Source organism: Nothobranchius furzeri, chromosome 9 (genome assembly GCF_043380555.1).
Source record: "Nothobranchius furzeri strain GRZ-AD chromosome 9, NfurGRZ-RIMD1, whole genome shotgun sequence".
NCBI lineage: Eukaryota > Metazoa > Chordata > Actinopteri > Cyprinodontiformes > Nothobranchiidae > Nothobranchius > Nothobranchius furzeri.
The window spans coordinates 50,608,670-50,636,260 of NC_091749.1; the positions used below are offsets into that span (position 1 = coordinate 50,608,670).

The following is a 27,591-nucleotide window of genomic DNA, read 5'->3' on the forward strand; positions in this document are numbered from 1 at the left end:
ACATCCACTGAATCTAAATCAAATCACAAGTTTTGCAAAAGTACCCCCCCCCCCCCCCCCCCCCCCCCCCCCACACACACACACACTCATTAATATACAAGAGCTTTGGTGGGAGTCATGACTAATATATTCAGCTTAATTAATGAGTGGTGCTTGTGAGGCCCTGAAGCGACTGGGAGAAATTATTTAGCTTTTCTCATCCCACAGATTTCCTCCCCAAGTTGAACTACGAAGTGGAAGAGGGATGCAAAAGAGTTTGTGTAAAGGGGTAGAAAAAGCAGGCTTCGTTTACGGTGATACGTGATTAAATATTCAGTGTGTTAATGGCTGCGAGCTGATGAAGAGGAAGAGCAACATAAAACACTGATGGACAGAGACGCCACTTTATGCTGTTTAATGTCTGCAGGCCAAGCTGGAATTACAGATTGGTACAAACCCACAGATGGACCGACTGATGATGAACAATAAGTAAGTAGAAAAACTGAGAAAAATAACTGAATGAACAACTAATCGCTTGGCTCACGTAGTCGTACATATTTCTGCTGCAGAAGAGAAAAGTTCAGTCAGAAACAATGTTGTGTTTTGTTGGCCTCAGGATCTGCTTCTTCTATTAAATATTTTGATGCTAAATGAACAGTTCCCTATATGGTGAAGACCAAACTGATGAGAAGTCCATTTACATAAGGCTGCACAATTAATTTTTTCTTCATCGAGGTGAAAACACAGCATTTCAATGCCAACCGTGTGACATAAGTGGGAAAGAACCTATGAGGAAAAAGAAGAAACATTAACATGATAAGTGACTGTTTACACCCAGACTAGTAGGTGCCTTTGCAACAAATCAAACACATTTTTAAATTTGCAATGCCAGGAAACCACTTAGCACTATTCTGTAAATGGCTAAGTGGAAACAGTACCTGCCATCAACAGCTGCTCTATCAATACAAGTCTGCAGAGATCAAAGGGCTGCAGGATAGGTATGTCACTGCAAACCCACTGCTGATGACCATCCACTGGATCATCCCCTTTAAACAATCCAGACTGATACAGAAAAAGAGCGTGAGCCTCTGAGATCATGCGTGAAAAGAACAATACAATAAAACTCAGTCTGGCACAGGTGCTGTCTGAAGTAACAAGGCCCTTGTCAGATATTGTATGACCACTGAGGACTGATGAGATATGGATTCACACTACACTCATCAAGACAAGGACTAGGGGTTTGGTATTATAGAAATACTAACAAGGTCAAATAGACAAAAGTGGAAGGAGCAAGTGCTTTGGCTAGAGACTTTGGATACAACCCAAAAAAGTATCACAATGTAAAACTGGCTTGGATCAGTTATTATAGAGCATCTTTAATTAGGTTAACTCCAAAAGCTAATCTGTTGTTCATCCAATCAGTCTCCTCCCTTTCTGGTCGGTTCATGGGGCCCTGGAAGAATGAAAAAAAAAAAACAACAACAATAATAATGTAAGTCATCAGGGCTAAAAGAGCTATTTTCTAATCTGCTTTGCCTTACGCCCTGAATCACACTTATGTTGTAATTCAATTGAAAAGAAAAGTAATGATGGGTGCTTCGACCACGCCTGCCACTTACTTTGAGATTTATCAGCTTGTAAAAGTTCATAATTAGCATGACTACAAATCAGATGTCTGCACATCGCGTATGTGACGTCACCACAGAATCTCCTCTCCCCTAGCGTAGCTGCTACTTACCACTTGGTCAGATTTATGGTGATTCTTTCCTCCTGAAGGAAGGAACTTACAGCCATTTATCCTCTGCTCTTTGTGTCTGGTTCTATGACGTCATTATGGTGAAGCGCATTTGTAGTCCTGGACTTATTTTCACACAAAACCTAAAATAATGTTTCTCCCCCGTCGAAAATGTACGTGTTCTTGGCATCAAAATGCAACTTTTAAATTCACTGACATCATATGTGAAATCCATGGCACATAACATACGGTATTAGAAAATTGCGTTTTTAGCCCCATTGACTTGCATTCATTGTTTCGTTCTTCTTTCGCGTGACATAGGCTCCCTATTGGGATGAGATGGTCCATGCATGTATACATACAGATATCATGGACAGGTGCAGGGAACTGCAGAATACATCAGTCACAGGCAATCAGCAAAATCAGGCACCATTTTTAAAAGTGTACTAAGTGCAATAACAGGAGAGGAGTAAAAATATAGCTCTATGTATCTAGCACTCTATCAAAGCAAAGCATGCAGGATTTTTTCAGAAGAGACACAAGAAGACCTGACAACTTCTTTTAAATGAGAGGTGTATGACCCCATTGATGTCGGCGTGGGTGAGAAAGTGAGATGTAGGTGTATAGAGAGTCAAAAGGGTCATAATTTGTATATGAAAAGCCAAACAAGTCATTATTCTTACTCATTGAATCGATGTCTGGTGAATGGTAAAGGGCTTCTTTAAATAAAGCAGCAGGTGTTTTAACACCACATATATTAAAAAACAGAGATTTTTAATTTGTTTCCTTTATCCTGTTGAACCAAACATGAATCAAACGGTGGAGCTAAAACTAAGAAATCTACCAAGGTGTGAATATGCATACAAATAAATACATTTATCAATCCTACATATTTTATTAGTTAGTTTCCTCATTACTGTTGACCCTTTGCCTTTCAGCAGCAGGTGATAATGAGGAGCATGAGTATACAGCAGACAAGTCTTGTTAAATGAATGTATGCTACTTCATAAAGTTAAAATGGTGACCCCAGGTGGAATAGATTCAGGTGTAACTAACTTCAGCTCACCACCTCGTTCTACATCAATCCCCATAAGAGACGCCATAGGAGAATTTGCTTTTGAAGATAAGACTATTAGAAGCAAAATAATGAAATTCAACACCACTCTACCAGCCTTCCACAAGTGCACTAGTCTAAGGTTCAAAACTACTGTACATTTCACCACCGTTGCATTTGGCAAATCACAGACAATAAAAGATAAAGGAAAAAACAACAACTTGTGTTCAGCGTTCTCCAAAGGAATGGGAGACATCTGTTCAACAACAAGAATGCCTCATTTGCATTTTTAGCCTGTTTTAAGTTTAATAAACTGTTTTTACTTTGTTGTTGTTGCTGTAGTTGATGAGTTTTTGTTGTTTGTTCAAAAGCAACAGAGTATGCCAGAGGGCATCTCGACAGCTGCTGCCTGAGGCAAGCTGGTTCAGAGACTCTGCTCACAAACAGCATCAGAGCCTTCAGGAGGAGGAAACTAAATAAATAAACAAACTCATCAGGTTGCATCAAATTAGAAAACACATAGATACCCTCTGACACCTTGGACTAAATCAACCAGAAAACAAAACAAATTACCTGACCACAGGTAATCAAGACAAAGCTGAGGAAACACCTGCAAAGGTGCAGCCTCTGTGACCTGGTGGTGGGAACAAAAGGCCGCCAAAGCAACAATCATCGTAATATGTGTCTGCAGAAACCAACAAGAGGAGGGTAAAGAGCATTGTAGAACTGAACCAGGGCATGAGAGAATGACTTTACTAACGCAGACCACAGCTATTGCACCCAGTGACTGACAGTGTTTGACAGATTGTGACATTTTTCATTTGCAGACAGATGGATTTTTTTCTTCAAATTAAGTGGATTTATTTTCTGTACATTTAAAGACGTCAAGAAAAAGTCTAACATTTTTGGCCATAAAAAATATCCAACTTTGAGTGTACTGAACACAAATCAATACAACTCGGTGCCACATTGCACATTAAAAACATAAAAAATAAGATATTTGATGAATACCTACTGGATTATAAAACAGGGACTGCGTGGAACAGGCATGAAATAAAATCTAACCCCTAATGTAACAGATCTCATTAGCAGTCATCACTTTGGAAAAAAATCACTCACTTATGCATGTGCCACACAGCTTTAAACAAAATAAAACATAAACAGACATTTACTTTGCTAATTTGTGAAACATAATTCATTTGTTTTATTTAAACAATAATTTTAGCAGCTCAATACATGAGTAATTGCAGGTAATTGCACCTCATCCAGGATAATTATTAGAATGTATCTATGACTATTAATTGTTGGGTATATTCAACGTGTAATTCTTTGTCTTTGCATAACTCATTCCAATAATAAATGGTCATGTCACAGAAATGCTATTACATTGCAAGAGGTTGGCTCATTGATGCTCCAAGAGATAACATCTAATATAAGCATGCTGTCTGTCTCTGTCAGATTTGGTATAATTAGTAATGATTAGAGAGTGATGTAGAGTCAAGTCTGGACTTGTTGCCGTGACCCCCGAAGCTCTGAGCTAACGATGCATAATAACTGATCACCAGACTCACGGAGAGCGGACGTTTCAACCGCAGAGGTCAGCTCACTGTCAATATGTCTGAGAATGGAAGCTGATAAAGAAATCTACAGGACTTATAGTCTTTATTTCATCACTCTACAAACAGCCACATTCTTCAGTTGAGATGCATGCTCTCTCCCAACCCAGAAGAGACACGCCTTCCCTGTCCCTCTCATACCGCATCCTGCTTTACTGTTTCTGGCAGCACTGTGTGTGTGTGTGTGTGTGTGTGTGTGTGTGTGTGTGTGTGTGTGTGTGTGTGTGTGTGTGTCTGTGTGTGTGTGCTCCTCACAGCAGTGAGAGAAAATCGACTTCAGTCAGAGGCTCGTTAACTCCACAGCATCCAGAATGACAATGAATCTTGCATACATAAAGATTCTATCGGCCATTCGGAGGCTCACCCTATTGGTAAGCATGAGTTTGAGCCAGCCAATCAGTCATCAGTGGGCGTGCTGGACCAGTTTAGCTCCAGACAGAGAGCCTTGGGAAGTGAGCTGAAAAGACATCCGGTTGCACGCTGGAAAATCCAAGGTTACCTAAATGTGAAAAGTCCTAACCCTGTCCAGGCAGAGTGGAGCCGATGTGTGTAAGTGCCATGAGAATGTCGGTATCAGTATGACATCGACCGGCGAATCAGGGCTTTGTCAATTTTTATGAGGGAGCTGCTATGTTATGGTGAAGAAGGCTTTACAGTTACTGGTCCATCTATGCTCCAACCATCACAACTGGCCCCAAGATTTAGATCAACATTGTATATGAGTGACTTCCTACCTAGGCTGAGTTCAGCCTTAAAAATAAGGTGAGAAGTCCCGTCATTGATGTTGATCTCTGAGTAGAGTCACTGCTCACCCACACTGAAAGTATTCAGTTGAGGTGGTTTAATTCCCTCCTGGATGCATCCCTCTTAAGGTTTTAGAGGTATGTTCTACTTAGAGCAGGGACCCCAATCCTGGTCCTGGTGGGCCGGTATCCAGCATGTTTTAGTTTTAGCCCTGTTTCAACTCACCTGATTTCAATCAGCAGGTGATTAACAGGCTTATGCAGAGCCTGATGGGCTGCTGCACAGGTGATTCAACCACTAAATCATGCGTGTTGGGACAGAGAAACCTCTAAAATGTGGTGCCAAATCCTGGTCCTCCAGGACTTAGCAGTTGCCCTGAAACAGTCTCAGCATTCACCTGAGAACACCTTGGGATGACCCAGGAGGAGTTGGAGAGTGTCATCACATTCTATTTGATTCTAATAAATACTTACGATTCAAACTTAAATAAAAAAAATGTAATGGACCATTTTACATGGTGGCAGCCTGGTGGCACATTTGATTAGCACTACTTCCTTGAACCAAAATGATTGAAGGTTTGACTCCTGACCTTGGACCTGGACTTTGTGGACATTTTCTTTGTGCAAAAGTTGGTTTTCTTTTCATACTCATTCTGAAGAACCACAAAAAAAAGCTCATTAAGTTAACCTTAATTGATAGTAAGTGTAAGTATGTCTCTCTGAGAGACATGGCACACCCTACACATGTTCCATTCATCACACTTAATAAATCAAGATAGGCACTATCTCCCTGCAACCCTAAAAAGGAACAAGCAGGTAAATAATATGGTTGGTTGGATAATAATTTATTCTTTCTGTACCCTTTCATTAATTTTGTATTTTCCCATCTATCTTGAACTCTTGCCAATTGGAAGTATAACAGTGAAGCTCTTAACCCAATAAGGAATTCAAAATAATCCTGAATAAAAGCTAACACATGTAATAACTAACAGCTAATCATGTGTCACATTTGGTGGAGTGCTCTGAATATGCTTGAGAATGCGTGTCAAGAGATTACTTAAAAAATGAAATGACACGACTGAGTTTGTAATTAGAAATAAACAACGAAATGATTGTTATTCAAGTCCCACTAAAGCTATTATGGAGATCTATTATTACACACAACAGGGACTCTGCTCTGAGAAACATCATCACTAAAAGTATTACAAGATTATTGGTGGTTCTGTTAGTATCATAGAGGCTGCTATCAGCTACAGATATGTACAACACTGCAAAGGTTCAAAATGTGTTTGGACCAAATAAAAAAAACACTTTTCTTTATTTAGTCTTTTAATTTATTTTTATTAATTATTTGGGATTTTATGTTTTGGTTTACTCAGTACAGCAAACTACATTCCAGAGTTAATTACCCCCAATAGGGGGGTAGGGTTAGGGTTTGGGTAGCTTTGCTATGCAAGTGAACCGAAATAAAAACATCTCAACAAATAAGCACAAAACTTCACAGTTAGGTTAGAGGCTGGGAACCTTCTTGCTCCACAGAGAGCTGCAGACGCAGTGTGCATTCTTGAACCCTATTGTTCAGAGGTGGGGAGGTGGTCCAGGGCTTGCAACACGCATAGATTCATTAAGCACGGATCACACTGTGCCACATCCCTTGTCGGAAGTATAATCGTGTAAAAAAAAAACAATGAACGTGAGGATGATTTGCAAATCTGTGGTCGTCCAGGCTGACCCGCTCTGCAACAGCTTTTTGAGCCATCTCACGACCCAAATCAGCCTCCGACAGTCTACAAACATGCTTGAAAACCTACGACTCCTGTCTGCAATCGATCAATGAAAACACACCTTTGGGATGCCGCAGCATCAAGACCACCTCTCTGAGCTTTGGTTTCAATTAATGTTTAAAATGAGGATTATAAACTACACACCAGTTTTTATTTCTGTTAATAGCCCAAGTTAAAACGGAGTTGTACTTAAAATAATTAAACAATATTTTTTATACCATCAGATAAATTGTGAAGACCGTGATTATGTTATCTGTGAGAGTGTGAGAAAAGATGAGCTCACAAACATAAAAAAAACACACAAAAACATGAGATCCCTTTGCTGTTGGTTGAAATTTCACATATTCAACTGGTAAGGATTGTTTAGCAGCATTTTGCTGCAGGGGGACAGAGTTTGTGATCTGTCACATGGAGCGGAGCTGCGTAGCAGTGAGACAGAGTTCACGGTAAAAAATTAGATATTGCAGCAATCTGGGGCAGATTGTTACTTCTCTGTAGTTTAGTGAGTTTTTGTGCAGAAGGATGAATGTCCAGCAGACAGATCAGCTGTTTAGTTGGAAGATGGAAAAAGGAGTCTGACACCAAAGCAAGCAGTCTATGGCTGCAGACCTGGAAACTCACAGATTTGCTGCTGCAGGCGTGAATCTGCTCTGCGGTCAGTGGGTCTGCAGCTGCACCCTTCTTGAAAGCAGAACTTCCCGAAGATCCGCTCATTTGTTCATCACTCACACATTAGTTCATTAATTCCTGGTCAAAATCTTCTATCTTCCTAGATCATCCAACTGGAACCTGTTCCTGATCATTTCCTTAGTCCCGCTGTACCACTGATTGTACCAGTCTCAGACACCATGGGCACTCTGGTGTTAGATCTACCTGTGTGTCTTTACCACCCAGCTTCAGCTCTTCTGTGTTTGGGTCTGACCAAAGTTAGAAAATTTAAGTTATCGATCAGATGTGCCTGTTCTAGTGTTATTTTTGAGGATTTTAATTTACCATACTAGATTACCAATAATAGAAATACTATTAAAAAACAATTATGTGTAAACTGTAAAAAATAGAATACTGTGCAAAGTTACATTGATTTCAGCAATTTAACTACACAGAGGGTCCACTTAAAGGCTCAGGAACCTTTACAGGTGTTTCTATTTGATATTAAACATTTTAGTTGATTGGGGTCTTGTTTCATGTCACAGTGACATTTGAATAGTTTAGATTAGTGTCATGTTTCCTGTTTGTAGTTCCTTCTGTAAAGAGCCCATTAAAAAAAGTACAGTTTTATAATAAACAATTGGACATGCATTTTATTAAGTTCCAGTCTTTTTAGCGATTTATATTTTGGTATTGTTATAATTTATAGGAAATTAAGTACATTTAATTAAGAGCGGAACCTTTTTCTTGCATTCTTTTGTGAAAAAATAAACAAACCAGTTGTTTTATCTTGGTAATTAGTTACTTTTATAATCTTGTAACTCAGTAAGTAACAGAGTTACTCTTTTGACAAGGTAATTAGTATCTATAACTAACTGTTTTTTTAAGTAACGTTCCCAACACTGGTGATGAGTAACAGCAAAATGCTAACCTCTAGCTGAATGGTTCTAAAACTTGGTGGGCCAGTGTATGGAATAATTCATGCTTTGAATTTTCTACCATCTCAGTTGTCTTTTTTTCATCCTAGTAGTGTGTGTTTGTGTTTTTGGTTGCAAAAGCCACTTTGCTGGGGATCTAGGGTTTTGTTAAAAAATGGGTGGAATTCACACAGGAGCAGCGAATCAAAGCGTCTCTTTTTGGGCTGAAGGAATGGCTCACTAAAACAATTTATTGAAGGAAAAAAACAACATATCAAACTTACATTTTTACTTATATTGTGCCCATCATTGCTCTAGATGGTGTAAAAAAGCATGATACAGTCCCTGTAAGTTTAGGTCAGTCGTGTTTCTAAATTACTGGTAGTCACTTGAGTCCTTATGTGTTTAAAGGTGCAAGCACACACCTGGTTTGAATCGTACCTCACAGGATGATCATTCAATGTATCTTGGCTTGGGCAATCCTCCACCGTGCACCATCTTGCCACAGGAGTCCCCTAGGGCTCTGTACTAGGACCTCTTCTCTTTGCCATATACACCACCTCACAGGGTGAGATCATTCGATCACATGGCTTCTCCTACCACTGCTATGCAGACGACACCCATCTCCATCTGTCATTTCCACCGGACGACCACACTGTCTCTGCACGAATATCAAACTGTCTCTCTGACATATCAAAATGGATGAAATCCCACCATCTCCAACTCAACCTCTCTAAAACTGAACTACTTGTCATCCCAGCAAAACCATCCATACAGCACAATATCTCAGTCCAAAATGACTTCCTATCTCTGGCTCCTGCAAGGGCAGTTAAAAATCTGGGTGTTGTTATTGATGAACACCTGACACCTGACAAAGATCATGTTGCCTATGTTGCTCGTTCATGCCGCTTTGTGCTGTATAACATACAAAAGATCAGACCATACCTAACACAACATGCCACCCAGCTCCTGGTGCAATCTACTGTCATCTCCCGCCTCGATTACTGCAATGCCCTTCTAACTGGTCTTGTAATGTGAGACCTCTTCAAATGGTCCAGAACGTAGCGGCACGTCTGGTCTTCAATTAGGCGAAAAGAGCACACATCACCCATCTGATCATTGAGCTCCACTGGCTACCGCTAGCAGCACGCATCAAATTCAAATTGCTAACACTAGCATACAAAGTCTGAGATGGTACGGCTCCCAGCTACCTGAAACCTGTTGCAGAGGCTTACGTCTCGGCCCGGCCGATCATCGGCTAGCAGTGCCTACACCACGCTCAGGACAATCCAGACTCTTCTCATGCATCGTTCCACAAATGTGGAATGACCTTCCAAGCACTACCAGAACAGGGGCTTCCTTTTCAATTTTCAAGAAACTCCTGAAGACCCTGATGTTCAGAGAGCATCTTCTAAACTGGCATCCTCCCTGCACCCGCCCCCCCTCTCTAATGCCCACTCCTTGTTCCCTCCTCTCCATGGTTGATGTTGTTGTTGTTATTGTTGTTGTTAGCCTCAAGGGCAACACGCCGATTATCACTTGTAAGTCACTTTGGACAAAAGCGTCTGCTAAATACATAAACATAAACATAAACAATATATAAAAAGGAAGTAAAAATGACATCCTGTGGTAAAATTTGGGGTTTGCAACCACTTTAAACAACTCTGGAGCTTTTTGCTGGCCATCATCAAATTACAATTGTCGGCGCTGCAGTAATGGCTCGCAGGAGACACGGCAACCCCACAGTCACTGATGGTAAACAGCAGTAATGTCCCTCCTTCCTTTTGTTTTGAAAGGAGATGTAGTTGCAATCCCCACAGCCAGATGGATATGAAATATGTTTCAGGGATTTTCTCACTGTAATTTTTTTTATAATATTCTTACATACTGCACCTTTAACGACACATAATTTTAGTTTAGTTTAGCGATTTACAAACATGCTGTAGAGGAACAACCTCCACCTGAACCACAAGAACTGAAAATCCCCAAAAAAGTTATCTGTGAGGTTTCTTAAAACCCATGAGAAGCCTGTGCATATTAGCTGGTAATGTAATTACAGTGATAACTTTAAATATAGATTATATTAACATCAAAATGAGAGTCTGTATTATATTTAAAAAAAATTTAGCAAAATGACCTTTTTTATTGCTCCATTCCCTCCTGCTGTTAAATATCAATGAAGTCTCCATGCAGCGGATAATCTTTACACAATTTTGTTTGATGCCTGAATTCTTGCTTCTGAAACTAAACGTATTTTACTCCAACTTCTCTGGGACTTTTTGAGTTAAACAAATACCTCGTGATTCACTGTTACTTTGCCAAATAATATTCTAAATCATGTCCTCATCTCAGAAGCTGAGTTGCCTCATTCAATAATGTCAAGGAGAACACTTCAGTAACATAGAGTTTAATGGTGTGTGACTAGCCCATAAAAAGAACAGAGCACGGCAGAAATTAAAATGTTTTAACCTCCCTACTCATGCACACACATACATGCATGCACGCACATGCACACTTTCTTCCATATTTTGGCCCACATAAATTGTCATGTTCACCCTCAGCCTTGCTACTCACCTTTACATGAAGGGAACCAGCTGAGATCTGTCCCATGCCACGGGGCAAAATATATTGAATGCTTGTCATAGCATTGAGTGTAAGGGCATATGTTCCCATTAACTTAGCTGGGGACCATTTCTTTATTCCCTGCTGTAATATACCAGGGGTGCAGGGGCTGTTCCCTTTTGACCCAACAATTAATTGAAACACTATTTCCCTGCATGACTGAATGGAAGTGCCATAGTTTTTTTTTAATAGGAAAATCCTGATAATCCAACATGGATTTGGCTCTGTCTGAACTCTGTTCGGACATTTCAATATTATGATGCAACTCTAATTTAGTTAGTATTATAAAAAAAAAATGTTCTCACATTTATCTCACTCTATTCTGTCAGGATGTCATATGGTACACTCTCCAAATGTTCAAAGACTGCCACTGGACAGGAAGGCATGGCAGCCTTATTTTCCTAAATCATCACTCAGGCTGCATATTTCCATCTACATAATATTACTATGTACTATGTACTGCTGTTTCTGTTCACACTCTGGTCACATCCTGCACTAATAACTGTAATTCTCCCTCAGAAATCTTCCCACAAACTACAGTTGGTCCGAAACCCGGCTGTCTGCATCGTCTCCAGAACTCCACCCTCCAGTGGCATCATATTAACTTTCAATTCTCCTCACATTCAAGCCCACCCATGACCTCACTACACCATATCTCAGTGAACTGTTGCAGTTTCACATCCCCACCCATTTCCTCAGATCCTCTGTCTCCATCATCCATCTGTCCACCATGTGGTCCAGAGTACGTCGCTCTGCCCCTCACCTCTGGAAGTTTCTCCCACCCCAAATCTGCACAATTGACTCTATTCCACTCTTCAAGTCCCATCTGAAAACCTATCTTTTAAAAGGCATATTCTCTTTAAAAAATTCAGTTCAAACATTTAACACATTTAATAATTAGGTGCTTTTTGGTACTTTTATAATGTCATGCATTGGTACTGTTATAAATGGTTTTTATGTTGCTGTTATTTCATTATTTTATGACCGTTAGAGCCTTGAAATGAGTCTGGGAATAAATGGCATTATTATTAATATTATTACCTATATTCCACTTCTTTATTTCTACCTGAAAAATGAACATATACATGAAAGTGCAACTTAGGTGTAACGCAACATTTTTGTAATCATACTTTCTACTCTGAAATGTTATTGCAATTCACAGATTTTCTAAATACTTGAAATTGTTATTTTTTCTCAAAATTACTTTTAGCTTTGATTTTAATAAGACTTCATGTGTAATAATATTACTGCTTTAGAGAAAGGCTTTCTCGTTTGTGTTGTGTTTTCTAAGATGTTTTTCTTACCTTTGTTTAGTTAACTATAGGTATAGGGGAAGAACACTTCCAACGCCCATGCCATGTACTTTGTTTTTATAAAAGGCAATAAGTGACCTTATATTATTTTCCACTGCTTATCAAAGGTATGGTTGCCAGGGTAACACATCTAGGATTAAAGACCAGACAGTTCCCCAGTGACATTCTCCTGCTCCTCCTGGGGGATACCGAGACATTCGTAGGCCAGATCCCTCCCAAAAGCTCTCGGTCTGTGTCTCACCCCAGCAGGACATGCCTTCAGTGTCTAACCTCATATGACTGTGGTTTTTAGGACACTTGATGAGTTCTGGATTCACCCGGATTCAACTTTCTGTATATGGAAGTGTATTTTCTGTTTCTGTTGATAGTTTGTGGCAATCATTTATAGTAAGAGCATCAACTGAAGCGTATCAACTGCAGAAAGAGATTTAAAAATAGTTTGCAGCGTGGATGCATCAGAGGATTTTGCTGTAGTCGGTGTTCATAATGGATTAAAGACAGGACAGGAAATATAATCAATCAAATATAATATTATAACGCCACAGATACTACATTCTAACACAATTTTTTTCTTCTCAAACTGCACCAGACTGATGCTTTTAAATATAAAATATCCAAAAATTTTCTTCCAGGGGAGTAGGTCCCCGGACGCCCCTAGAGTACTTCAAGATTTGTCATCTTTTTCCCCTCTGATCTTTTTTGTGTCTGCTCTGCTCTTTCATGTCTTATACCACACCTTGTGGTTGAGCGTAAGAACTGGAAGATATTTCAAATACACTTTAGAAAGGTGGGTCGATAAAGAGGTGTATGTGTGTGTCGTCTGGAGTTTGGGGGGGTGAGGGGTGCCAATTATGTGTCTGCATACCCTCCAAAAGTAGGTAGTTGCACCCCTGCTTTGATTAACAATATTTGGTCACACTGCATCTTCAGTTCATGTGGGGAGTCCCTGCATTCTTTCTTTCCAGAAAGAAATGTGGGCTTCTCCGGAGTGTCGCAGCTGTTTGCAATTGCCCAATTACCACCCTGACTTAAGCCTCCGTTTCCAGACCTCAGTGTGGCATTGTTCTTTTTCTGTATTGCTTGATAAGAGCCAGTGTTCCTTTGTGCTAGTTACGTTCTGATTAGTTTTTCCCACTGTGTGTGGTGGATTTTGGTTATAGTCGTGTTATTTCTGCGATTGGGTTACTGCCTGAACCCCTCCATGACATAAAATGGTTCAACATAATTTTTTTTAATATGATAAATTGTACAGTTTACATTTAATGAGTTGTATACTTGTTCTGTCTGCGGATAGTTTTGCTGTTTGTTGTCTGAGTGCAGCCTCCTCTGAGCTGTCATTCAGTTTGGTTACCTTGAACATGCGTGCATGTTCTTAGAGCTGAGGAAGTTCTGCGGGGTTCTCGTAGTTATCAAAAAACGACTGTGGACTGAAATCGGATTCATGCGCTTTTGTATGTTTGTTCTGTGTGTAACTTCATAATCCATTACTTTGTTCTTTTTAAGATAATTTTTACTAGGCTGTTTAAAAAAGGAACAAAGTAATAGATTCATGCGGTTTGTCTGTCGCTCCACAAAGGGTCCCAAATCACGGCATAGCTCCAGAAGGATCTCCTTCTGGAATAAGATCAGTGCACTCATGGAGGACGCGTTCCCTCCAGAATGCACGCCCTGCAGAATCCTCCAGTAACACCAGATCAGCCATGCAATGTCAGATTCCTCTCAGTCACATGTTTCTTTTATCAACACATTCTCACACCCTAAGCGTCGGAAGCAAACGCTTGGTCAGCCACCCTCCACGTCAGACCCCAGACGCCAAAAGTGCCCTTTTTCGTTACTTATGTGCGAAAAAGGGGTTTTCCCTTTTGTAACTGCAGATCCCAATGCAGTGTAAAACTGACGTGATTAGATATCCGCTGATGCGGCACCGAACCAGCTCATTTAACCACACCTAAACCTTAACGTTTCACTATTTATAACCTTCCCCTCACCCTCATCCTAACCTTAACCCTCATTTAACCGATGCGGCACCGAAACACCTCGTTTAACCGTGCCTAAACCTTAACGTTTCACTATTTATAACCTTCCCCTCTCCCTCATCCTAACCTTAACCCTCTTGCTACCTAAAACGTTACTCTCACTGCGATCAAGCGTTTGTTTCCCATGCATTCTGACTGTGACAGTCAGAGTCTGACTGTCAAATTTCGTATTAGCCGCCCAAGGGGAACGTTAGAATATACCATCTGGCGAGGGGGAGGTTACACATACCCTCTACTTTTAACCTCCACCGTGGTAGTTGAAACCTCCCCCTCGCGTTGGCTCGGTCCAAACCCGACCAATGACGAGGCGGCTCCCGCCGTTCACTTCATAGAGCCGTCTTTTAGAGCGATCGACACATCACTAACGTGTTAGCTAGCAAGATGGTTAAGGTTAGGATAGGGGTGAGGGGAAGGTTAAATAAGAGGATAAGGTTACATAAGAGGATAAGGTTAAGGTGAGGTACAATGAGCTTGTTTGGTGCCCTGGCTGCGGACATCCCATCGCGTCAGTGTAACGCTGCATTGGTATCTGCAGTCAAATAAGGAAAAAATCCCATTTCGCACATAAGTAACGAAAAAGGGCACTTTTGGCGTCAGGGGTCTGACGTGGAGGGTGGCTGACCAAGCGTTTGTTTTTGACGCGCTGGGAGTGAGAATGTGTTGCTTTTATAGGTTCTAACACCAGCATAATTACTTATTGGTAGCGATATCAGCATTAAAATGTAATATCCGAAAATATCCATATTGGTTTTCAGTCTTTTAGTGACACATTTACACCCACATATTATACATCAAACTCTTCAGCTATTTCTCTTCTCTCTAAATAAGACAGATCTGATGTAAGGTTTTGGAGATATTTTAGTTTATTTGGCACAACTTGTGAAGTATGAACTTCCCTTGTGTAGTGAAAGTACGCTGTCCTCACAGCACATAGCGATGTGTAGCTAGACGGCTAACAAACGTCTAACTGATAAAGTGTTACAGCAGGACTAAAGAATTGATCAGGAACAGGTTCCAGTTGAATGATCTAGGAAGATCGTGACAAGGAAAAAATGAACTGACATCTGAGCGGTGGACAGGTGAGGAGATCTTCAAGAAGTCCTACTGTTATGCAAAGGATACAGCTGTCGACTCACACCTGCAGCAGCTAATTTGTTGGTCTCCAGGTTTGAAGCCGTAGCCTGTTCCTCTTGTCTTCCCATTTATTATTGGCATTGATGCACTTGGATGAAAAGATCTGCCCCTTTAGCTCACGATCAGCTGGTGACAACTTCAACACACCACGCCGCTGAATGTCATTGTAACAAATGCATTTTTTAAGCAATAACGAATACCGCTTTATGACATAGGAAGACAATAATTAATTAGATTACTCGTTACTGAAAAACGGACTTCTGTTAGTAACACCATGGTTTTAAACGTCTACATTCACATCACTGATTGTAATATACAGATAAAGAAAAAAGGCATTACTAACTAATTTGCACATGTTAGTGTCACACTTAGAACAAATGAGATTCAGCTGCTGTTAGAGACAAAACAAATATGCCAGTTTTCCTATTACTGCATCTGCAGTGATACACATGTTGTACCCATCTGTCGTGGTGAAGAGAGAGCTGAGCTGGAAGGCAAAGCTTTCTATTTACCGGTCGACCTAAGTTCCAACCGGGTTCCAACCCTCATGCTATGGTCAGGAGCTTTGGATAGTGACCAAAAAAATGAGATCGCAAATACAAGCGGCCAAAATGAGTTTTCTCCACAGGGTTTCTAAGCTCTCCCTTATTGGGGTGAAAAGCTCAGTCACTTCTGACTGGGGCACGGAGTAGATCTGCTGCTCCTCCACATCGAGAGGAGGCAGTTGAGGTGCTCAGGCATCTATTTAGGATGCCTCATGGACACCTCCCTGGTGAGGTTTTCCAGGCACGTCCAACCTGAAGGAGACGCTGGAGGGATTATGTCTCTTGGCTGGCCAGGGAACACCAGGGTTCCCCCGGAGGAGTTGGCCCAAGTGGCTGGGTAGAGGGAAGTCTAGGCTTCCCTGCTTAGGCTATTTCCCCAGCAACCCAATCCTGGATAAGCGGAAGATAATGGATGGAAGTACAAATTGATAATAAACCACAAAATGCAGAACTCTCTCTTCATCAACATATCTCTGAGTGTGTTTGCAGGACAGGAAGCGGCAGCTGCACCTGATCTGCTAATAAGGGGGTCAATGCTATGTTCGGTGTCCCCTTGGTCCCCAGCCCCCTCCTGTTCTTCCTCTGCATTCTCCTCATGTGTCCCCTTGTGCTCTGTGTGTCCTTATATGTCCCTAGCCCACTCAGGTTCTCCTCATGTGTCTTCTTGTGTTCCCCAGCTCCCTCTAGGCTTCCATCATGTTTCCTCCTAGTCACTCCTTTGTAGTTCCTATTTGTTTGCATTAGTCATCCTCGCCCCGCTAGTCATTAGTTGTTTATCTTTGCCCTTAGTTTCTAGGTTTAGTTATTTAGGGTTTTATATGTTATGGTTTATCTTGCCCTCTGCTTGTTCCTTCCCCATTTAGTTTATTGATGACACCTGTCATCCCTCTAGACCACACTTAGTTAGCAAGATGGCACCCATGAGTGGTTGTCCGTTTGCTAGGCTCCTGATCTTTTTTGGTTATTTGGTGTTTTTCATTGTTTCTTCTTTATCTGGTGCAGAGTCCCTGCTAACATATGATCGAGACTTACTGTTGTCGGTCAGGTCCGCGATGATCAACCTCCAGAACTCCGATACCGGACCCGCTTTCCCACTGCCTCTGGGAACTGGCGTTAACCCAGGCCTCGGCCCTCTGTTACCTGTGGGCCTGCCGCTGCCCAGGAGGCCATGGAAGAGGAAACGGGGGAAGAGAGCCGGCTTCTTCGTTCAGCTTCGAAAGATCCTGAGAGGTGAAGCTCTACCTGATCGCTGCTCCGCGGCTGCGTTGTGATGGATCCAACAGAAACTTAACGGAGTTGGGCTGATCTCGCTGCTCAGTGGAGCCCCTGATGCAGGATGCTACCTGAAGGCGTGGGAGACAAAGAACCTTCGCGGGCGTAGCCTGGAGTCGCTACGTAGCTTAGCCCACCAGCCGCCCGTCATTCCGTGAAAATGATGTTAATTAACGCGCGCCCCATCGCCAACAAGTCTCACATCCTCAACGATCTGTTCTGCACCAAAAAATTTAACTTTTTGTGGATTTCTGAGTCGTGGCAGCGCGAAAATGACGTCACTCATCTCCGTGAACTCTGTCCTCAAGACTGCTCTTTCTTCTCTGCTCCACGGACCACAGGCCGTGGTGGAGGAACAGCTGTTATCTTTAAGAAACACTTTTCGTGCCAAATCATATCCTCAAACTCCTACAGCTGATTTGAGATGATCATGATTAAAATTGGTCGAGTTCAACCAGTTTATGGAATTCTGGTCTATCGCCCACCTGGATCTACTTCATCATTCCTGTCTGACTTTCAGGATCTCCTATCTTCAACTATTAAACTACACAGGATAATCATTGTTGGAGATTTCAAAATCCACGCTGAGGATCTATCTAACAGCTCCACTAGGGAGTTCCTAAACATGATGAACTCTTTTAACTTCTCTCAACATGCGTCTGGTCCCACTCACAGAGCAGGCCACACCCTGGATCTGGTCTTTTCCTACGGACTTCTTGTTGATAAGCTGCAGATACATGATGTTGTGCTCAGTGGCCATAAGTCAGTTTCCTTTCATATTAACCTAAATTCTGAATCTCTTTTACCAGACTCTGCTAAGCAAAGACGTATTATCAACAGTTCTACCATTTTAAATTTCTCCTCCCTCTTTGACTTTGTACCTCCTTCCTCTGATGACGTAGAGCTCCTTACTAACTCATTTAATGATCACTGCCTCAAAATTCTAGATCAGGTCGCTCCTTACAAAACCAGCCGCAGTTCCAGTGCATCGAGTTTACCCTGGCTGAACTACCAGATTCTTGAACTTAGACGCTCCTATAGAAAAGCGGAACGACGGTGGAAGAGGACAGGTCTGGTTGTTCATGGCGAATATTTTAAAGAACTTCTCGAGTCATACAACAAAGCTGTAGAAAATGCCAGGTCTTCTTTCTTCAGCAACCTCATATGCCAAAATAAGAATAATCCTAAGGTTTTGTTTGATACCATCTCCAGCATCGTGTCTTCTCCTCCGCAGCAGGCTCAGCTATCTTCAGCTGATGACTGTAACAGATTTCTCCACTTTTTTGCAAACAAGGTGTTGAATCTGAGATCCAGCATTCCACCAGCCCTCCCCCCCTTAGGAGGGGAGGCCCCTCAGTGCTCCGAGTCTTTCACCTCCTTCTCCCTAATTACACTAAATGACTAAACCTCAATAATCAGTCAGATGAAACTCTCATCATGCTCATCAGATATGTTAACCCCCTCTGTTTTAGTCAGGTCCCTTGCCTCCATCAGTCCATCTCTGTTGACTATAATCAACAGCTCACTGAGCCAAGGCTGTGGCTCTTACTTTAAAAATGCAGTAATGACTCCTCTCTTAAAGAAACCCAACCTTGACGCCAGCTCCACCAGTAACTTTAGGCCCATTTCTAAGCTACCTTTCATCAGCAAAGTACTTGAGAAGGTTGATGAAACCCAACTCAGATCCTGGTTTTCTAAGTCAAAGATCTCTGCCCCCTTCCAATCTGGCTTTCTGAAGCAGCACTGAACTGAGACTGCTCTAGTAAGGGTGCACAATGACCTCCTAATGGCTGCTGATGCAGGGAAATGCTCTGTCATGGTGCTGCTTGACCTCAGTGCAGCTTTTGACACTGTAGACCACAATGTTCTACTAAACAGGTTAAAGGCCCTGGCTGGGATTTCAGGTTCTGCTCTAGACTGGCTCTCTTCTTATCTCACCAACAGAACATTCACAGTGAAGTCTGAAACCTTCTCTTCAGATACTGCCTCTCTAACATGCGGGGTCCCACAAGGTTCAGTTCTAGGGCCTCTACTATTCACATTCTATATTCTTCCCCTAGCTGTTATCATTCAGTCTTTCCCAGACATCTCCTACCACATCTACACTGATGATATTCAGCTCTATATGTCCTTGATGCCACACCAGTTGGACAGGCTGGCCACCCTTGTACTCTGCCTGACCCAGATCAGTAACTGGCTGTCCAGCAACTTTCTTGTTCTCAATGCCAACAAGACAGAGACCCTGATCGCTGCACCCCCAAAACACGTCTTCCGTCTTAATGGCATCCCAGAGAAGATTCTATCTGATCACGGTCCTCAGTTTATCTCCAACGTGTGAAAAGAGTTCGCTGAGACCTTAGGGGCTCGGGTCACTCTCACCTCGGGATGCCATCCTCAAACCAACGGCCAATGTGAGCGAATCAACCAAGAACTGAGAGCCATGCTACACTGCATTTGCTCAGCACACCCTTCCTCTTGGAGCTCTCACCTTGCCTGGGTGGTATATTCCCACAACAGCCACATCTCCACAGCCACAGGTCAGTCCCCTTTTGAGTCATCCAATGGTTATCAACCCTCACTCTTCCCTCTGCAGTCATCAGCCTCCTCCTCAGTTCCACAATTCCTCCATGGTGCCAGGCACGCCTGGTCCACAACCAGGGCAGCGCTGGACCGCACTGCCGCCAGAAACAAACAGGTGGAGGATCGCCGGCGGTGACAGGCTCCGGTTTATGCTCCTGGTCAGAGTGTCTGGCTGTCGATGAAGGACATTCCTCTGAAGGCCACTTCCCGCAAGCTAATGCCTAGATTCATCGGTCCATTCAACATCCTGGAGGTTCCCACTCCTTCCACGGTCCGTCTGGATCTCCCTCGCTCCCTCCGGGTACACCCAGTTTTTCATGTGTCACTCGTCAAGCTCTTCGTCTCCAGTCCCCTCTGTCCTACTCCTGCTCATCCTCTGCCAGCTCGCCTCTACAAGGGTGGGCTGGTCTATACTGTCAACAAAATCCTGGATTCTCGTTCCCTTGGTAGGGGAGTCCAGTACCTCGTGGACCTCGTGGACTGGGAGAGCTATGGTCCTTGATTCGGGATTTTGAGGCTTCTTCGGCTGGGATACCGGGGGGGGGGGGGGGGGGGGTGCTGTTGTGAGCCGGGGTGAGTACTCTCTCTTCATCAACATATCTCTGAGTGTGTTTGCAGGAGAGGGAGCAGCAGCTGAACCTGATCTGCTAATCATCGAGTCGACTACTTAAGAGGGATGGTGAACACAGCTTGACGCAGGATGATTGCTACTGCTTGGTAATTTCCAGCCCTCGTCCTAGTCTCCGGGTTTTTCTGATTACTCTTGTGTAATTTTGGTCTTGTGTGATCTCTTGTATTTTTGCCTCACCCTCCTCAGGTACTCGATACATCAGGCTTACTCAACCAACTCCATAAGACTCCGGACCGTCTCGCTCTGCAACGTTCATCATCCATCCGCCCTGACCGACCCGCTCTATCTCAACCCCCACGCTCCCTCTCCAGCTCTGCACACACCCCCTCTTGGATCTACCCTGGCTCACTACCTCCCCTCGCTCCCCAATCCCACTCAACCCCAGTAAGTCTACACTCTGCACTATTCAGTTTAGACTTACTCCCCAGGACTCACCTGACTCTGTTCTCCCCTCCAGACGCTGTATTCCCGTTCCCAGTCCACTGGACGTCCCAGTGCGCCTTTAGTTATCGTTCTTCCAAAACAAAATATTATTTTTCCATCCATCTGTGTTCGGGTTTGATTCTGCATGTCTTGGGTTAGACACCTCCCCCAGAACCATTTAGAGGAAAATAAGTGAAGTACAACTGAACAATGATGAATTATTCATAAGCTACATTGATAAATAGTGAATGTTTGCAAGCCTGAGTCTATTCAAAGGTTCAGCAGAAATGGAAGAACACTGGAATGTGTTTTGAAGTTGTTCTTCATGCCACTTGACTCATTTTTATTCAAACACTTTTGCTTTCATCCAGTCCTAAAATTGTCCTCAACCAGGATTCACTGCATGTTCATATTTAAAATTCCAAAGAAGCACTCACAGCTAAACAAGTATATCTCTTATCACGAACATATTTATCCAAATTTAACTGCGTTTGGGTAGAAAATGAGTGGCGAAAACAGGAAAAGTGTCACTAGATATCCGTCGAGAGTTAAGGAACCACACGTTATCATTGATATAAAGAACTAATGACCTTGCACTCAAAACACAAGTGGCTCTCATTATGTTGCAAATGTATTCACTTACATAATGAATAACTCTTTCAGCAGCATTTGGCTTGCTTGAGTGTTATAACCACCCAGTTCATACCCTCCCCGCAGAGCCATGGCTCACAGGCATATTAAAATGTATCTAATACACAGTAAAACATAACGCTCCAGGCAATAAAGATGGATAAGGTAGCATTTCATATCAATGATAGCATGTACCTTTAATGTGCTCTGACAGTAAATATCATTCCATAAATGCCCATGCAACATTATTATTTTTATTATTATTCCCAGATTCTCAATCTGTATTCAACCAAGGGAGCAGACAATGGTTACACAGGAGGAGCCTAAAGTGAGGACAAACATCACTTGAGATGTTTGTACAGTTTGCTGATGAGCAGGAAGAAACATTCCCTACATCAAACCTTTATAGCAAGGCTAAATTTAAACACCCGTTTCTCAGAGGCAATTACAAATAGATGAAAGTGTGGACTGAGACAAACTTATCTGAATTATTTCTCTCCATTCCACAACTGCATTTGATGGGATTATTAAACTGGCTGGTGCTAAGTCAGTTGAACAGCACGACCTCCATTTTTGAACAGTCAATGTATACCAAGTGCGTTGCCAGCAGTGTCACAAAAGTTCCACAGTCATTACATATGTACATAAATGAAATTGGATTTGGTTAAATTTTCATTTAACAAGTAATGCATTTTGGATGGAAGGATGCAGCCTTTTCTAGTATCGGATTTTAGCAGATTATTTGTAGCAAGTGATGCGTGAAATTAACGGCAGCTACTTTTGGTCGTCCATGCAGCAGCATCTATGGAAAGCATTATGAGCAGGTTGATATGAGAGGAAAACTACTATAACAAACCAGACTGAATCAGTGCAGTTCAGATTAGAAAAGACGAGAAAAAAATTACATTTGGAGATAAAAGGAAACAGCGTGTGATCTCAATGTGCATCCCAAGTGCAGGGTTAGCTGATTGAAACACTTCAATCAGTTCATTCAGTGACGCAGAAAATAATCTTTTTATGTTTATGTAAGAGCAACAGAAGATGAGTAACAGGTGGAAAATTATAGTAATTAAGTCTTGAATGGTGAGATGGTGAATATACCGTGGTAGACAAATGTTACTCAGCTCCACATAAAGTCATGGTGACCTTGAGCTGCAGTAAACAACATTCAATATGTTTTAGTTCACTGGACCTTTATTCCAAAAACGCATTGAAGAAATTAGAAACATTCAGTGAATTTATTTTGTATAAATTTTTTTATAGGTGTTAAGGAATATTGACCATGTAGCATTCTTGGCAAGTGTTACAAGCGTGACTCATCAGCAGTGTTGGGCAAGTTACTTCAAAACTGTAATGCATTATTTATTACTTGTTACCCTCATTTTAAAGTAATTCATTACACTACAATATTACTGATTTTAAATTGTAAGGCATTACACTACTTTTGCATTACTTTAAGTTACTTTCACCAATACAACTTCAATATGAATCTGGTAATCTGACGCTCAGTGAGCTCATGACATATGTGGAAAGTGATGTGGTGTCTGAGCTAGGGTTGCTGTTAAAACAGTCAGATATAATAACAGTCCACAAAACACATGTAGACTGATTGGGCAAATTCCCACGCACCCTCCAGGATCCCCCTAAGGGTATAGAGCTGGTCCAGTGTTCCAAGGCCAGGACAAAAACCACATTGCTCCTCCTGAATCTGAGGTTCAACAATCTGATAGACCCTCCTCTCCAGAACCCCTGAATAGACCTTACCAGGAAGGCTCAGGAGTGTGATCCCCCTGTGGTTGGAACACACCCTGCGGTCCCCCTTTTTAAATAAGGGAACCACCACCCCGGTCTGCCAGTCCAGTGGGACCGACCCCGATGTCCACGCAATATTGCAGAGCCGCATCAGCCAACACAGCCCCACAACATCCAGAGCCTTAAGGAAATCCGGGCGAATCTCATCCACCCCTGGAGCCTTGCCAAAGAAGAGCTTTTTAACCACCTCAGTGACCTCAGCACCAGACATTTGAGAGGCCAACTCAAAGTCCTCAGACTCTGCTTCCTCACTGGAAGACGTGTTGGTGGGATTGAGGAGGTCTTCGAAGTATTCTTCCCACCGATCCACAACGTCCTGAGTAGAGGTCAGCAGCACACCGTCCCCACTATAGATAGTGATGGTAGAGCACTGCTTTCCCCCCTGAGGCGCCGGATGGTGGACCAAAATCTCCTTGAAGCCGTACGAAAGTCTTGCTCCATAGTCTCACCAAACTCCTCCCAAACTGCCCGGGTTTTTGCCTCGGCGACCACTCGAGCCGTGTTCCGCTTGGGACTGCCGGTACCCGTCAGCTGCCTCTGGAGTCCCACAGGCCAAAAAGACCTGATAGGACTCTTTCTTCAGCTTGACAGCATCCCTGACCGCCGGTGCCCACCAGCGGGTTCAGGGGTTGCCACCACAACAGGCACCCACAATCCTGCGACCACAGCTCCGGTCAGCCGCCTCAACAATGGAGGCATGGAACAGGGTCCATTCAGACTCAATGTCCGCCGCCTCCCCCAGAATATTTTGTAAGTTCTGTTGGAGGTGGGAATTGAAGCTCCTTCTGACAGGAGACTCTGCCAGACATTCCCAGCAGACCCTCGCGATACGTTTGGGCCTGCCTGGTCTGACCGGCATCCTCTCGCACCATCTGAGCCAACTCACCACCAGGTAATGATCAGTTGACAGCTCCGCCCCCTCTTCACCCGAGTATCCAAGACATGTGCCCAATCAGTCTCCCCTCTCCGACGATGCAGTCCCATGCGTGGTCCAGCGTTTAAACTCCGTCGGGCAGTAGAGGGCGACAACGTCCTCTGCTGCCCGCAGATAAACGGAGAAGGCAGAGACGCGCCACCAGCAGCGTCAGCCTGAAGAAGCCGGCAGCTGGCGGTGAAGCAGTAGCGTCAATAACAGGTAAGAAAACCATTTCTGTGTTTTAAAAAAGAACGACAACATGGAATTACAAATGAAAAATGTCTATAAACTGAACCGCTATAAGCTTTTTAGGTTTCCACGGCTAGTTTTTAACAAACTTACGTTTAAAAATTTGCCACTCTCCCCATTTTCTCTTCCTGTTTAAAATCCACAGCCATGCTGGGATAGCCACAGCCATGCTGGGATAGCCTTGTTCTATGAGGATACAACAGACCCGTCCTCGAAATGTGGGCGGAGCGAGGACACATTTGAGGACGAGAGAATGAGTATTCTTGGAATTTGGACAGTACTCGTCTGCGCTGTGACGTCATCAACCTCAAAATGCACTCTTACAAGCATCCTTCCCATGGATTCGGACACACCCCATCTTACATTTTTCCACTACTGAGGAGCCCTAGGCTAAGATATGGAACCTGCCACATTTCCTTTTTCCTCTGTCCATCCATTCTTAGTTTCCCGGGAGCAGCCTGCCTGCTTCCAGAGAGGAAGATGAAGCGTAACCACAATTACAGCAACCTCTCATTCTTTACAGGGCAATGTATACTCAGGAAAGAGGGGGATACAAAAGGACAAACCACGTTGAAAGTGCCCAAAGGCTCTGGAGATGCATGTGGTGTAAAAGTGCACTGGCCTTTAACCCACCAAAGAAGAAACTCTGATTTTATTATCAAGAGTGTTGAACCTTCAGTCATGCAAGCCAAGTTTGAGGGTGACTGAACTTGAGTGATGCATGTGTGTCCACTGAGACACACACACACACACACACACACACACACACACACACACACACACACACAAACACACACACACATGCTCACGCACGCAGTGGCCTGAATGTAAGAGGACAGGCACAAACACATAGCAGCAACAGTGAAACATGCGTATATTTGTTTAGGTTTCAGTGATTTTAATGTTTTATCAGTTCAGACACACCATGTGTGTCTATTAAATATACAAAAACAAACACCTCATTAAGTAGCTGGTGAGGTTATATGAGATTAGGTCTAGGGCGACAACAAATTTTGCAATACAAGACAATATATAGCTACATTTATTTATTTAATACAATAATATTGTTTATCGTCAATATTTTGTTGGACAATATATCGTCCAACAAATTATTGATGATAAACGATATTAATGTCGACATTATCGAGGCCAGAAAAAAAAACATTTAATGTTAATATATCATACTAATGCAAGTACACCCTTTAAAATGCAACAATTAAACCTTTATTTAACATTGGAATGTCCAGAACCAGAACTTCCAAATAAATAAATATAACAAACAATAAATAAAATAAAAATGGAGTCTCACTCTCTGTTAGAAAAAATGCAACAAAAAAAAACCTCTCTCCAAAACAATAAATACAATGGCATATCTAGACCCAACAACCAAAACTGCACTTCAATAATGATAATAAATAAATATAACAGACCTGTACATTTCTTAACCTCGATATATTGAGGCTGGAAAAAGTTATTGAGTTCATTTTCATCTATTGTACGAATAATTGATTTATTGATTATCGTCCCAGCCCTACATGAGATAACAATGAACAAAAAGGAGGATTTAACACCTACCGTACTTTTATTAGTATTACTGTTGGCTCCCTGGTGATATAAAAAGGTAGTATTGCAAGAATTATTTTTTTACTTCTAAATATTCACAATAAAAATGTATATACCATTTGTTGATCCATTATGCTAATGAAACCGGAGGTTTACAATTATTAAAATTTTTGAAATAAGACAAAAGAAAGGTGTTCAACGTATATTTGTGTGTGTGTCCATTTTTTATATCATTACAACAAAGTCACTTCAACAAAACAATCCCAGTTAAAGAATGACATTACTGATTATAGCACAAATAGTCAATTACAGAAGATGGCTGTTACCACTGTGAAAGATCAGACACCCTTATGGGAGAAGCAGCAAGAGGGAAAGAAGGGACAGCAGGAGGATTTATCTCTCCCAGCAGATGCAGCAAGTCCACTTTGGGCTCCCAGTCAGCAGCCAGGACAGTTTACATAGCTACAAAATGGATTGATTGTTCATGGATCCTTGTCCCTGTGTGCCTGCCAATTGTGAGCTAATTAAAGAATTCTTCCTCTGAGAAATACTGAAGCACAATCTATTTACTCCTGAGAATATGTGCTGTTCAAAAACCCGACAGCAAAATGAAAAACAGAGAAGACAATGATACTGTATGCCTCTTTTTTCAGAAATAGCTGAAAATCTACATACTTTGAAAAACGTATTGTTTGCTATCTTTGTGCGGGTAAAATGACAGATTCTGAGCTTCATGTACATCTTTGTGTGTCTATATTTTGGGTTACAACTGAAAAAAAAAAATGTCACAAACAAAATGGTTCAACAGCTGAGATTCACGTTTATGATTACATGGAAAACATAATATGATTGTACCCGCAAATGGTCGTCATAATGATAAAAATATGAAATACAACAAAGTTAAAGATGTAAATGGGACACATTTCTAACCTTTTCTCTTTTGTCAACAAATAGGCTGAGTAAATGGCATGGTTGCTACATGGAGACAAAACTTTTAAGTTAAACAAAATTAAACACTTTGATGTTTGAGAAAATTAAACATGTACCGGGAATGTTTTCATTCATGTATCCTCTTAATGTACTCAGGAATACCTAAGGGCTGTGTGCTCAGTCCTTTGATTTTTTACTACTGTATAGAGGCCTATAATTGAATCAAAATGAGAAGGTAAGTTTACAGATGACTCCAGCCTTGTGCAAAGAAACAAGATGTAAATACTACGAGAAAATAACCTACAAAATATGGCTGTTTAATGCACAAAAACTGGCTTCGTTATTTTCAATCTTATCAAAATACGGTCAATTCTTAAAAAAATAAAAGCAAAGGACTGCTAAAGGCATTTAGGTAACTTATTATATTATATTATATTATATTATATTATATGTTAGTTG

At 42.0% G+C, this 27,591-nt stretch overlaps 1 protein-coding gene across 1 annotated transcript in view; it reads right to left on the reverse strand.

The window, feature by feature from the left end:
* LOC107381817 (protein kinase C-binding protein NELL1) overlaps positions 1-27,591 on the reverse strand; it is a 517,506-nt gene that overhangs the window by 134,820 nt on the left and 355,095 nt on the right. The window lies entirely within an intron of this gene.